The following is a 15,070-nucleotide window of genomic DNA, read 5'->3' as shown; positions in this document are numbered from 1 at the left end:
TACTTGGAAAGCCTTCCCATGTGCTAAGATTGGGAAAAGTGAGTGAAATAGGAGCATCTTTGTTGCAACTTCTCACACTTTGTGTTGCTCCTGTTCTGCTGCAGCCAAGCTGTCTTGTAATTTGTTTTCTCAAAAGTCTGCTTTCTCCCTCAAGCTAGGAAAAAAGCACCCCCAGGGAGGCCAGGTCCAGAGTGGTGGGGTGGCTGGTGGTGGTCCTACTAGCCCTTGCCACTTCTATCCTGGATGTCCCAGGGAGTGGTGACTGAAGGTCATCCTGTCTCCTGGCTTCCTTGGAGCAGTAGCCAGGAGGCCCTGAGACAGGGGTGTGGCAGTGGCGAATGGGGTAGGGGTGGTTGGGGTGCCTGTGGTGGGGGTGGTGAGGGGGTGGGATCCCCTCAGGTCCTGGCTCCCGGTCCTCCTGCTGTTTCTTTTGTTTATTGCTGATGCTTTTCCATAGATAGTTTGTCTCTCTAGGACATTGTGGGCATGTCCTTTCCACGTGTGTGTTATGCACTGGCCATCTGCCGGGTCATCTCCAGAGGGACCTCTTCACCTGTGCCCACCACCTCCACCTGCCTCTCCACCTTCCTCTCTACCCCAGAGGTGTTCTTTCCAAACTGTAGACCTGACCATGTTACCTAATAGCTTAGTGACTTAGCGACTAAGAAAAAGGAGTGTGGGAAATGTGGCCAGGACAGCAGAGAGCCAAATTGTGGAGAATTTAAGATGAAGGAAGGTTTGTTGTTGTTGTTAAATGTCGTTTGGTCCTGGGGCACCTGGGTGGCTCAGTCATTAAGCGTCTGCCTTCAGCTCAGGTCATGATCCCAGGGTCCTGGGATCGAGCCCCACATCAGGCTCCCTGCTCTGCTGGGAGCCTGCTTCTTCCTCTCCCACTCCCCCTGCTTGTGTTCCCTCTCTCGCAGGCTGTCTCTCTCTCTCTATCAAATAAATAAATAAAATCTTTTTTAAAAAATGTGGTTTAGTCCTAAGTTTATTGTTTCCTACATTAAAAAAGTAATACAACATCCCAAGTGTTATAAGCCTGGATTACCTTTGAAATGGAAAAAAAATGTTTAAACAGTGTCATAAGGGTTAATATAGACAATTTGGAAAATAAAGTGGAAAGTCGAAGGAAACACTTGCCAGCAGTTTACCAGCCAAATCGAGCTACTGTCTGCACCTGGATATGGACTAGTGTGGAGGAGGAGGGCACAGGCCCTGAATCAGGCAAATCTGAGTTCAGATCCCTTCTTTCCCCCCTATTAGCTGTGGGCAACCATTTGCAGCTTAATTATCTTCTTGGATCTTGGATTTTCTCCTGGGTAGAGGGAAGATCAAAATAGTTCCTAACTTGTCGTGAAGGTTAGGTGAGATCAGAATGTAAAGCAGTTTATTAGCAGGATGCTTCCTTAGTAAGTGCAAGTTCTTCTTCACGGTGTTATTTCCTTTTGGTCCTTTCCCTGCAGGTAGTATTTTTGTTTTCACATAGTTGTGATCACACTGTCTTTATAATTTTATTTTCTGCTTGCTATGCTTAACATGGTAGCCCAAGCATTTTCCATGCTATTTTCAACCTAAAAGCATACATTTTAGTGGTTCCATAATATCCAATTGGATGGATACATCAGATGCATCGGAGCTTATTAACCATTTCTTGTTAGTCACAGGAATTATTCCAAGTTCCTCGTTCCAGATAACCCTGTGTATGAACACCTTTGTGTGTAAAATGTCACCCTCCTTCTCCCAGTCACTGCCAGTTAACAACCATTTCCTTGGGGGAAAGTCTTAGAAGAGAGATTATAAAGTCAGAGGGGATGCTCTTGTACCAAGGGTTATGACCTATGCTGCCGAATTGGTTCCTGTAGAGTCGGTCTTCACTTCTATTTTCAGGGCAACAGACGAGACTCGGGCTGAGGGACCAGGATTTTATTATGCAGTGTAGCTGCTGACGTGCCAGACGGGGTTTGGAGGAGCACATTCAGATCTGGGGTTTGAGTGGATTCATCTGGAAGCCTTGGGAGGGTGGATGGGGGTGAGGCCGATGTTGCGGGGTTCTGGGGTGAGGCTCTGCACCAGGGCAGCAGTGCCAATAACCTTCCGTGAGCCTGGTCGTCTCCCCATAGCAGCTAGGGGTCCCAGCTATAGGAGAGCTTATGGTCACCGTCTCACAATGTCATTTTCTTGGTGAGTTGCTCCACATATGTCTGCTTTGTCCATCTGGCACAAGTCACTGCAGGTTGTTTTTGTCCTCTGTGATCAAAATGACAAGGACTCTTCATCTTTAGAGATCATAATGTAAGACAGTAAGTTTGGGAACTCTGGTGTCACTGCCTGGATGATGATGATGATGATGATGATGATGATGGTGATTAATTATTATTATCATCTGTGATTTTGGGCCACACTTTACCAATCTGGAAAATAGTATCTACCTCATAGGATTAAAGAAGGCATTGTATATTCAGAAAAAGTGCTGAGTGTTGGGCGGTATTCTTACCTATCTTCTTCTTTTTAAATTTAAGTCTTTGGTTGAAAGAAACTAATTCAACCTATAGATTCACCATTTCCTTCCTTCTAAAACCCAGCAAGGGCGTGAGAATTAGTGAACAATATCAGCCCACCTTCCCCAAACATGTGCCCATCTGAAACCGTGGGGAGGTTGCACTGATGAACCCGACCATCCTGGGATGTGATACTTTAAGGGCTAAAACCAGGAGAGTCCCTGGCAACTTGGGGTGCTTGGTCATCCTAGCATGATGGTATTGGGTGACAGGATCTGGTAAAGTTGTCCAACAGAGAGAGAACCAAAAATCTGGGGTATTTCGATAAGTATTGTCTTTTCCTTTAGTTACTGTTTGACAAACCCGCTTGGATACTCACTTCACCTGGAACTTCTTGGGATGAATTGGCTGTGAGAAGGGAGACCCACCCACCTGGGGTGGGGGTGGGGTGGCTGATAATTAAGTGCCTCCCAGGAAGCAGGGGCCCAGCACTTCAGTATCTTCCAGAGTCGTGGGTGGGTGAGGTGAAGACTGTGTGTAGTGTCCACTGTTTTTCCAGTCCTGGCTGGTTGGTCTGACTCCAGAAGCTCTTTCTTGGCAGTTAGAGGAGTTGGTAGCCCTCAGTGGACGATGACGACGACAGTTGGTTTCCACTTCTGCCCAAGGTACCTTCCTAAATGTGGGTCTGTGTACAGCACCCGCAGACAGGCCACGGGAAAGGAAAGTGACAGTGCTTAGGCTGCAGGCTAGTGGAGGGGGTCAGAGTCTGTACTTCCTCTTCCAGCTCTTTCAAAGCATTTTTAATCCGATTAGGTTTTCAACAAACACTTGAAGGTTTGCCCTCCTCAGAGAGGCTCACAGGGCTGAGGAAGAGCCTTCCTCTGTTTGCTTTTCCTTTATGTGGAAACCTACTTGGGCTGTTTCTACAATCAGCTCTCCCCACCCCCATGCTACCACACACATATCCGCCGTCCTCCCCTTACCCCGAGATTCCAAGCAGGCTGGAATTCACCAGCAATAGGGTCCTGGCTCCCATGGCTTTCTGGGCCTATGAACCCTCATGCCTTTCAGGAGCAGCACTTTGAGCAGTGGGCTTAGGGCTGCTGCCCTGATCCACGCTGGCTCTGTAAGTGTGGTAGACTTACCTTCCTCTTGCAGGGCAGACGGCGGTGTGGCGTCTCTCCTCCTGTGGATGGACAAAGCCAGGAAGATGGGGGCCAAGCTGGGCTTGGTTTTGGAGAGCAGAGACCTGGCTCTCAGCCCCACACTGCTCCTCTTTCTCCCTTATTTATTTATTTATTTAAGCTTTATGCCCAATGTGGGGCTTGAACTCACCACCCAGATATCAAGCATTCCCCTCCCCCTTTTTAATTAAACCCCTGTTAGGGGTTAGGCAGTGTCTATGGGTTGGAGGAGGAAACACACACACACACACACACACACACACACACGTGTGTCTGGCTGTATAGATGGAGAAAACACTAGAAGTGGGGTGGTGTGGAAGGGAAGGAGGGCAGATGGTCAAGATAGACTTCTCTGCTTTGTACTGTATATCAGTATGTTGTATAGGTAGCAAATTAAACATACATATCGATGTACATGTTACTATACATATTTGACTAGAGACTTATCCCTTGTGATCAGTAGGATCACTGCTAGGTGAGGTCCAGGGTCAAGCCTTGGAAGATTCAGGAATGATTTCCCAGAGGAGGGGGCAGGTAAACGGACAGTGAGAGACAAGTGGAAGTAGCTAGATTTGTTCATTCAGCAAAGAGTTGTTGAGTGTCTGCTGGATGTCAGACGCTGCTCTAGAAGCTAGGAGGCTAGTGGAGGGCAGAACGCATGCAGACCCTGCCAGTCCAGTGGGGAGAGACAGATGAACGACGAGATCGCCTGCGAGGTGGTGTTGAAGAAAAATTACTGTGGCACAGGTTAAAACAGTAAAGAAGGCTTGATCAGGACTGTTTCCATAGGGAAAAGAGAGTGAGCTCAGTGCTGAATATAGCAAAGATAGCCGGACATTTCTAGTGAGAAGGGGGGGGGGGGTGGATGGAGGAGACATCAAGGGTGGGGAAATTCTTTTTTTTTTTTTTTTTTTTTTAAAGATTTTATTTATTTATGTGACAGACAGACAGCGAGAGAGGGAACACAAGCAGGGGGAGTGGGAGAGGAAGAAGCAGGCTCACAGCGGAGGAGCCCGATGTGGGACTCGATCCCGGAACGCCGGGATCACGCCCTGAGCCGAAGGCAGATGCTTTAACGACTGCGCTACCCAGGCGCCCCTAGGGGTGGGGAAATTCTTGTTAAATCATCAGGATTCTTGAAGAAGGCAGTCCAAGCAGTTAAACAGCAGAGGCGAGGGTGGAGGAATTTGGTCAGATATCAAGAGTAGGGGCTCACTTAGCAGGACTCTCTGTTGAGGGCCCGCCATGGAGGCCTAGTTGACAAGGGCTCAGAGGAGCCTCACAAAAGTTTGGTCAAGGAGAGTGTTTGGTGGTGGCAAAAGGTGCTATAAATTAAAATAAAGCACGTGTGGGAGAGAGCAGCTGGAGAGAGATGGGGGCTGCTTTTTATTAGACAGTGTTAGCAAGGCCCCTTGAGGAAGGTAATTTCCCGGCAGCAATGTAGATGGTGTCAAGGAGCCAGACTTTCAAACACCCCAGGAGATGGTGTCCCAGGTAGAGGAAACAGCAAGCGGGAAGGCCCTAAGGGGTGGTTTGGTGTGTTTGAGCAACCATGAGGAGGAAGAGCTCTTTAGGGGAAAAGTGGAAGGAAGGAAGCTCAGAGAAAGGGTGTGTGGGGGGTGGGTGGACCCTGCAGGGTCTTTCTTGTAGGATGTGCTAAGAAGGGGTGAGGGAGTGGCAGGAAGGATAATCTGGGCCCAGGTTAAGAGGGAATTTTGCTTACTTTGAGGGCTGCAAGGGGTTCTGTGTTGCCCGGGCACTAAAAGGAGCATGTGCCAAGGTGAGTGTCTGGGGAGATGAAGAAGGTGGAGGTGGAGGTGGCTGGGGGGGCGCAGGGGAGGAAGACTGAGAGCTGAGGGGGAGGGGCGGACCATGAACATCCTTTTCCATCTTTTTAGTCGGTGTTTCTCAGTCATATCTCCTTCCCTGAGTAAAAATCAAGCAATAAAGGGAGGAATGCCTCCCCGTTTAACTCAAAGGAGAACTACAGAAAACGCAAGGAGGGTTGGTTGAAATAAAGTTGGAGCTGGCCTGGTTTGGCTGGCTGCCATTCCTATAAATATCACCCTCCTGGTCCTGGAAAGGCATCAGTGATGGCTGTCGGGAGCTACTGGGGAACATCCTTCCTGTTTAGACGTCCAGGAGTTGGCTGTGTGTGGGCATCCGCGCGCAAAGTGCCTGGAAGCAGGGGGTGAGCGCGCGGAACAAGAAGTTCAGGATTCGGAGCCCACTCCTTTTACTCTTGGGGCCGGCCCACTTCCTCTGGGGGCCCAGGCATCCCTCTGGCAAGTCTTCAGCTAAGAAATCTGCAGAAGTCATTGGCCAGACTTAGAACTAATCCTTTGTGCCAAAGGGGTTGGTGGAGGGGAGGGAGCTTTGCCAGAACCAGGACGTTCCTTGCTAGTGGTGGACCTTGCGGCCTCCCAGCCATCCCACTGCTTTTCTTTGGGAAGTGGGGGAAATGGGATTGGGGGGCCAGTGTAACTCGGCAACATGTGAGTTAAAAAGCAGATGAAAACCCACAGAGTAACCAGACATTCTTCTCTTTGCATGCAAGATCCTGCTGAATGTTGGAAGAGGAAGGAATATTTTTCTTGCTTTTCAGACATTACATCCTGTGAGGAGAAGATTTGGAACAGATGGGGGCCAGGGAGACCTCACTGTATTTGCTTGTTTCCCCCTACCCCCTCCCACAACCAGAAATGGTTCATTTATTTTTTTCCTAGTGAAGTTAAAAAAAAAAATTTTTTTTTTTTTTAAGAGAGAGTAGGAAAGTAGGATATCAGGATGAATCCACAAGATTCCAGAAAAAATCCACTTTTCATCACAGAGGCTTCTTGTAAGTCTAAAGATAGATAATTAACTCAAAATTTCATTTTAGGTTTAATCGCTGTTCCAGTGACTTCTGCATTAAAGAGGGGGTCAAGATGAAGGATCCCTTACCAGGTGGAGAAAGAGGCTTTCTGAGTAGTGAAAGGTAAGGAGTGTTTCTGAAATCGTGGGTACACAATGTGGGGAAAAACAAAAATGATAGTGTTTTGTGGGAGTAGCTCAGATGTCTGAATGATTTTTAGCCCCTCTGTTAATCACTCTGTTGGAGTGATTGCATTAGAGAAGCTGGTGAATGTGGTGATGTAAAGTGGGCTCTGGTGTATTTGATTGGCTGCCGCAGGGTCCCTGGTAGAGGGGGGTCCCTGGCATGGCTGTGGGAAGCTAGATGCCTGGTGTGAGGTTAGTCCCCAAACCACAGCTGGTCCTTTTTGCTGAAGAATGTCCAGAGCATAGTTCTCCTTCCCCTGAACCCTGAAGGGGGCTCTGCCGGTGGAGTCTGATGGCAGTGATTAGCCACGGAGGGCCAGCTGAACTGCCTGCTGTTTTATCTGTTCCCCAAAGGGAATATGGGGTGAGTGCATGTGAAAAGGGAAGAGCACGCAGCCTCTGTGTTTTCCTTTATTGTCCTTCCTTTCTGACTCCTTGGAGCCTGTGTTGGGGCTGTCTCTTAATTCTTGGGCGGGGATTGTGAGCGCCCAGGTCTGGTCCACTGCTTGCCTCTAGCATGCTGATTTTGAAGAATGTTCTGGACAGTTGGCTTACTGAGTCAACAGCCCCAGCAAGCTGATTCAGGAAGGGGAAGAGGGAGGTGCTAATAGTTGTAAGCTCAAGTTCCCTGTGGATAGGGAGAGACATTATGTTGGGCTCTCCTCTGTGCCTGTAAGATACATCTTGCTACGGCAAGAAAGACCTAATTTAAAAATTAGTTGACAGGACAGAAATATGGTCCATGTGCCTAGAATGGGATCTCCCATCTTGATTCTCCATTCTGAACTTCTAGAGCTAGATAATGTGGTAGATGATATGCAATGGGAGCAGTAGGTTCTGCCTCCCTGTCTGTTGTTCACATCACCACAGACATGATCTGGCCATTGGAGAGATTCTGGAAGAGCAGCACATAGCACTTGAGTACCATTACCTACTGGGCACTGCATATAGGACTTGAGGGGACACATCTGGGAATAAAATACAGGTCTTGCTTCCCCAGAACCCAAATGCAAGTATAAGAGCATTTAATTCATGGTGAAATCACCAGGGTTAGGCAAGTGTATACACAGGAGACTGGATAATTTCAGCTAGCAAGTATTAATTGAGTGCCTGCTACTTGTGAGACCCTGTGGATACCACAGAGGACAGGACAGAGAGAGTCCCCACCTTGTTAGAACTGCAGTCCGGTGTGGTGGATGGGCTAGTCAAAGGCTTTGGAGCTACAGTCTGTGGGAATTGCTGTGTTCGAGGACACAAAGGGTGCCACAGGTCTGTCATGCAGACTTGGGGAATGGGAAGGCCTTCCTGGAGAAGTGATGTTTAAGTTAATCCATGAATAAGAAGAGCTAACATTTGTTGAGTGCTTACTCTTATTAGTTGGCCTGGTACCGCCATTTAGTCCTGGCATCATTTTATTTGTTCCCTCTTTTACTCTGAAAAGTGCTGTGTCGGGGTGGTGAGTCGTATGGAAACCCGCTATGTGCCCAGCACGGCTGCGAGAGCTCCACCACTATAGTGCTCGCTCATACTCAGTGCTTGAAAATGACCTGTTTACTGGTCAGTTGACTTACCTCATTCCTTCCTCAAAACAACCATGGGGTGGCTAGTAGTTTATTGGTTAGGAGTGCTTTTGGTTGCAAGTAAGAGAAACCTTTTCTAACAGTGGCTTTAGTCACAATGGTGTTTATTGTGGACAAAACAAAGAAAATGGGATTGGTAGTCCATAGGTTGGCAGTGGCTCACCAATGACATTAAGGACTCAGATGCTTGTTCTCTTTCTACTCCACCATCAGGGTTGGCTGCATAATTTATGGGCCCTAGTGCGGATGAAAATGGGGGATTCCTTGCTTAAGAAGCAGGAAAAAAGTGCCTTTTAAGGCACTAAAATGTAAAGCTTTTTACTTTCTTTGTAATTTTTCTTTTGACTATGGCAATTTATTTGCTACTTAATGTTCTAAGAAAAGAAATTACAATATTAATTTATTGCCACAATTTTACCATTTATCTTTATATTGTGCAGTGCTGGTTTTAAATGCAAGCGTAAGAGCATTTAACTTGTATGCAAAATTATGCCATTATATTCAAATAAGATAATATTCAAATTATCTTTTTTAGCAAGGTATTTTCCTTTTAAAATGCTCACATTTTATTGATGAAAAGTAAAGAGCAAAATAAAATTTATAATTGGTGTTAAATTTTTAATCAAAATTATTTTAAAGCTAAGAAGCCATTTCAAATTTTTCAAAGTCAAATCTGAGTTTTTTTTTTTTTAAAGATTTTATTTATTTATTTGACAGAGATAGAGACAGCCAGCGAGAGGGGGAACACAAGCAGGGGGAGTGGGAGAGGAAGAAGCAGGCTCATAGCGGAGGAGCCTGATGTGGGGCTCGATCCCACAACACCGGGATCACGCCCTGAGCTGAAGGCAGACGCCCAACCGCTGTGCCACCCAGGCGCCCCAAATCTGAGTTTTTTTATAAGAATTTAATATCTGTAGTTATAGTGCTCAATGTCCATTTCATTTGCAAAATAAAGAATTAGCATTATGCTTCATGCATGCTCTGTTTCATATGTATGTGGGAGGAGGAGTATCTGCAGGTATGACACGCGTACATACATGCAATAGGATGTAATTTTGCAAACTGTTCCTCAACCAATGTGTGCAACTGGTGTTAATGTAGCTCAGATGTGTGAGTAGCTCTGGAACCATGTGTAGGAACAGAAGCAAGAAAATGGATATTCAGGACTTGTGAGATCCTATACTTTGTTTTCCAAGAATGTGCTGTCTTTGTGCTGAGAGGAAGGACCCAACAGGCTCATTTGTCTTCTCTCTCGTGTGAGGGCTCCTGCACTCAGGTCCTCCTCACAGTCATAGCAGTGTCAATCTCTGGTGGTGGCCAAAGCACAATCCACGACTTTCTCATTTGGGATGCAGCTACCTTTTTTTGAGGACGTAGGGCTAGAGGTGGGAAGTGTTGCTTTGGCATCTGAACGGTGTTGGTCATCATAGCAGATGCTGAGGGATATAAGTCATGCTGTGTGATCCTCAGGGACAGAGGTGCCCCTGTGTTCTTTAGCTTTTACATGTGTGTTTGTGATAGGTGCGACCCTCTAAAGCACAGGGCTCAGGGCAGGGACCTCTCTTGCCTGGTTCTAAGGGTAGTCCTGTGTTTCCAGAAGTCCTTAGCCGACTTCTTTTTAAAGTCGTATTAGCCAGGATTAATCACAGGCAAAAGGAAGATGGGTTTCTATAACTTGCTTAAACCAATTATGATGGATTCCCTGGAACGAGCATGTGGCCTCTGAAGGAAACTGGGTTCTGTTAGTGAGGAAGAATGGAGATAGCTGGGTACTCAACCAATGATGTGTCCTCTATTATTATTTTCATTTTTCTGGAAGGGAAATTGAAGCTTGGGAAGGTTAAAGTCATGTACCTGGAAAGAGGTGGAACTGTGGTTGGAACTCAGGAAGCCTGACTTGGAGTATGTCTTTTTTTTTTTTTTTTTTTACTTGGAATATGTCTTGACCACTGTCTTTACTGCTTCCCCTGGCTGTTGAGCAGGAGTTAGCGTTGTTGGGGAGTGAGGCAGTAAAGAGGGCTGGAAGGAGCACTCCAGGCAGAGGAAACAGCAGGTGCATAAAGCCCAGAGGGAAAAGGAGATGGCATGGTCTAGCTGGGAACTGAAAACATCATGGGAACCTTGAGCATATTATGTGAAGGGGAGCACTGGGGAATGGGGCTGTAGAACGGACACAGCTGGGCTGCTGGGTGGAGACAGGAGGTGACAAGATTAGAAAGAGGCATGGGCTAGGAGGTTGTTGAAAGACTCTAGTGCGGCAGACATAGTGCTAATTGAAACGGGAGGGAGAAGGGAATGTGTGCGATCAAAAGATACTTAGAAAGCAGAATTGATGAGATTTGGTGATATAAAAGTAAAGGAGAAAGAATCAAGGATAACACCTGAATTTATGCCTTGCAAATGAGTTGGTGGAACTGCCATTCAGATACGGAAAACAGGAGGTGGTGCCAGGGGAGAGGGTAGAGGAGAATGAGTCCACTTTTTTTTTTTTTTTTAAGTCTGATGTCGGACATGTCAAGTTCAAGGACATATAGTAGAGCTGTCCTGTAGACCTTAGAGTCTGCAACTCAGGATAGAAGTCTACGCTAGAGAAATGTGGGCTTCCTCGTGTACAACCTTTGGATTCTACTGTGGGTGAACACGTAACATGTGAAAAGGGAGTCTAGGACAAGCCTCAGAATCCGAGTGTATAAGGAAAGGGGACCCACAGAGGAAACTGGGAAATTGCTGCCTCTAATAGAAGAATTCAGGAGAATTTGGTGTTACTAAAGCCAAGGAAAGACGGCTTCGGAGGAAAGGTAAGGCCTGAGAAATGGGTTCCGAGGTAACTGATGATTGTAGTGAGGGGTGTGTCAGAGTGCCACAACCTGGTAGCAGGAAGTTGACAGGACACTGGCATGTGGGAGAGTAGAGGGGACGTGGATGGAAGGGTAGTGGCAGCTATAGAGCTATGGGAGGATCCAAGGAAAGTTTAAAAAAAAAGCAAACAGGGAAGACTTGGGCGTGTTGAATTGCCGGTGAGAATTCTGGTAGACCAGAAGTTGTAGAGACAGAGAAGAGGTGGGTAATGAATAGTGCAGGCACCTGCGGGGGCAGGAGCGGGTGGGATTCAGGGCTCAGATGGGGAGGGTACTGTGTCCGAGGGAAGGATGTGGCTCCCATTGGAGCAGGTGCAGAAGAGGCAAGGAGGATGCACATGTGGGAGAGTGTGTGGGACCGAGAATTTGAGTTTCCATTTGGATGGTTTGCTCTGTAAGGCAGCGGAAGGAGGAGGCGGTAGGTCAGATGTTTAGGAAGGCTGAGCCCCGAATTGTTTCCCATAGAGACAAGAGAACTGACTGGGGAGAGGGGGAGCAGCTCCACTGCGCAGCTCCATCCAGCATAGCCACGCATGTCCCTGTACTTAGAAGGGTTTCATGCTTCAATGCTCTGCTTCCACTGTCTTGAAATTCTTAACTATTGAACGAAGAGTCCCTCATATTCATTTTTTTTGTAGAAATATATCGTGTGTAATATTTGGGACACACTTAAATTAAAAATTATTCATTGTGCATCTGAAATTCAGATTCCACTGTATTTTATCTGGTGACCTTACGTGGAACTGGGAAATTATGTGGCCGGTCCTGCTGGGAGGCCGAGGATGATAGTGAGGTGGTGTCATAGGTCCCAGGAGGTCTCCTCTATGAAATGCCGAGCGGTGGTGCGTGTGGAGACTGGGTTTGTTGTTGCTGTTACTTAGAGGCTATGCAACCATCTCCAGAGGTCCCAGCCACCTGAACGTCTGCGTGGAGAAGGCAAATGGTGTAGGTCTAGATTCAGTCATTTCCCACCTCACTTGGGTGAAACCCAAAGGCCTTGCGTAGGTTTGTGAGGCTCTGCCTTCCTCCCATTTCATCTCCCACCTTGCTGTGCTTATCGCAGCCTTGAGTCAGCTTGCTGCTGCTCAAGCACTCCAAGCCGGGTTAGCCCCAGGCCTCTGCTCTGCTGGGTCCTTCTGCTTGGAATGTTCTTCGTGTAAGTCCCCTCAAGGCTTCTGGTCCTTGTTCCCTCTGAATCCATCAGAGGCTTTCCCTGACTACCTTTTGGCAACAGTGCCACCCGCTCCGTCTTTTGTACTGTTCTGTTTTGCCTCATGTCATTTCTCACTGCTGGATAAACATTTATTTTGTCTCTTTGCTTTAAAATGGATGGACTAAAAAAAATTAAAAAAAAAAAATAAAATGGATGGACTGCGGGAATGAAGACTTTGTCTCGCTTCCTGATGTAATCCCCGTTTCTAGGCACACAGAGAAAATTTAAATATCTGTTGAAGTGGTACATAAAATGATACGTCTTATCAGTATTTTAGATACAGCTTTTTTATAGGTGAATTTTTAAAAATCTCGGTGTGCGTTTCTGTGTGTGTGTATATATATATATATATCAGTGACGCTCAACAATAAAAGGAATGAACTGATGATATATACATCAACAGAGATAAATCTCAAAAGCATTATGGTAAGTGAAAGAAGCCAGACTCAAAGGCTACACACTGAATAACTTCATGATATTCTAGAAGAGGCACAGTTACAAGGACGTCAGACAAATCAGAGGTTGCCAGGGGCTGGGAGTGGGGGAAGGTGTTGGCACAAAACAGCTGTTCAGGGTGATGGAAATGGTCTCTATCTTGACTGTGGTGGTGGTTACACAACTCTTTGCCTTTATGAAAATTGATAGAGCTCTTTACTAAAAAGGGTGAATTCTGTATGTAAATCACACTTCAGTAAACTTAACTAAAACATGCCCTGTTCTCATCTGGATTTATGTTATAGTATTGGAGCATTTCTTGTGAGAGTTAGCTAATAATTCACTCTGCCTGGTGGCAAAGTGACCCCAGCCCTATGGTGTCACTCAGGCTTACCGATGCCACTGAACGCCTGTGCCAAGAAACTGACTTGTTCTTAAAGTGGGAGAGATTTGTTTAGGTGGAAATCTGTTGTTGATTTCATTCCCAGGATCTCCCACTCCCTTTTAGGAAGAGAACACCTTTTCCTGTGTAGTTGGTGGGGCTGACCCCTGCCCTGTGTCCCTGGGAGTGGTCATGTGATCTCAGCCAGTTGCGTCCTCTCCTGCACTTTGCTGCCAGAGCTATGGAGGAAGATGGTGGTCTATTTTTGCTGGGATTGGTAGGATGTGAGTGTGAGGCTTTTAGTGGGTATCTTGCTTTTCGAATGGAGAAGGCAGGACAGATAGAGCACTGATATTTGAGCCCCTGGATCTAGCCATGCCTGAAGCTAGATATCACCCTGGACTCCCCAGTGACATGAGCTAATGAATTCCATTTCCCCCCCACTTAAGCCAGGCTGACTTTGGTGGCTTCTGTCAATCACAGCTGAGCAAGTTCTGACTCACAGTGTTCTGGTTGAAATGAGAAATAGGAGAGCAGAAGATTAGACCATTTTAACTAACCTAATGAATTGTGAGAGGAAGTTTTAATTCCCCTGAACCTTTTTATTACAGAAGCAGGAGAGGGGATAAAGGGTTGAGATGGGGATGAGGGAGACTGAGGGATGGGCGGACAGGCATGCCCCTGGCCAGATGGGGCTGGGGACACTAGGGTGGCATCTCCTCCCAGTGGGGGTTCCCTGGCTGGCTGAGGAGGGCCTGGAGTCAGCAGGCAGAGGGATTGGGGAAGCCCTGGACTATAAGCCAGCTCCAGGCTCTTGCCTTCAGCTTGGTAAGCCTCAGTGCTGCAGCTGCTCACTTCAGGGGTTGTGAGAGGCTCAGCGGAGGTAACAGCCTCCTTTGGTGACACTCTCATGAAAACCATTAGCACTCTATAGCTTTATTTGCTCGAAGGTAAAAGGCTGGGATAAACTGGAGAATCACTCAGTGTCTGTTGTGGACTTGGGCTTTGAGCTGACCTTTGCATAAATGTCAGATGACAGATCATTTTGGGTAAAAGAGGGTGAGCAGAAGCATAAAAGTAGGGTCTACGGACTGAGAGTTCATTAGGGGTCAGAGAGAGGGATGTGGAAGGAGATTTCTGAATGCTAGCCTGAGCAAGGGGTCTGGGGCAGCTTCTGTCTAGAGTTGTTCAGTGCCTTTCATGTATTGGAAAAAAGGAAAGACCACCTCTTCAAAAATCTTTTTTTTTTTTTTTCAAAATAATGTAGAGCTTTTCTGAATACAAAGTAATGACTTACCTGTTTAAGAATTTTTTTTTTTTTTAAGATTTTATTTATTTATTCGACAGAGATAGAGACAGCCAGCGAGAGAGGGAACACAAGCAGGGGGAGTGGGAGAGGAAGAAGCAGGCTCATAGCAGAAGAGCCTGATGTGGGGCTCGATCCCAGATTGCCGGGATCACGCCCTGAGCCGAAGGCAGACGCTTAACCACTGTGCCACCCAGGCGCCCCTACCTGTTTAAGAATTTTTAAAAAAACAGCATAGTACATATAAGGAAACACCACCCATGATCATGCTATCTCCAGAGATAACATGGGCAGCATTTTTGTGTATTTCTTTCCAGTATTGATTTCAGTGTGCCTGTGTGTACTTTTAAATATATTAGAGAGAGAGATAGACTATAAATAAAATTTGACTCTCCTGTATATATAGATTTAGAATCTGTGTTTTTTCACCTAATGTATGATAGAAACATTTTCCTATGTATTTTTACATCTTTTTTACAGCTTGATTTTTTAATTGTTACATTCTACCATTTAGATGTATTCTTTTTATTAGGTAGAAGACTGTTTGTAATTTTTTAGGATTATAAAACAAA

The 15,070-nt window shown here is 46.4% G+C and overlaps 1 protein-coding gene across 12 annotated transcripts in view; it reads left to right on the top strand.

Moving 5' to 3' along the window:
• Positions 1–15,070, top strand: part of LOC123790207 (uncharacterized) — a 385,091-nt gene that overhangs the window by 44,018 nt on the left and 326,003 nt on the right. For 11 of the 12 annotated variants that reach the window (XM_087862175.1, XM_087862176.1, XM_087862173.1 and 8 more), the window contains exon 3: positions 6,567–6,662. The gene's annotated coding sequence lies outside the window, so the exon portion shown is untranslated. Of the gene's footprint in view, positions 1–6,083; positions 6,181–6,566; positions 6,663–15,070 lie in introns of those variants that run through there. The other variant, XM_087862178.1, reaches the window with a different exon arrangement.

The sequence above is a fragment of the Ursus americanus genome, chromosome 5 (genome assembly GCF_024610735.1).
Source record: "Ursus americanus isolate L20-20 chromosome 5, mUrsAme1.1.p, whole genome shotgun sequence".
Lineage (NCBI taxonomy): Eukaryota > Metazoa > Chordata > Mammalia > Carnivora > Ursidae > Ursus > Ursus americanus.
The sequence above is the reverse complement of the archived record's forward strand: the minus strand, read 5'-3'. Positions and strand labels throughout refer to the sequence as shown.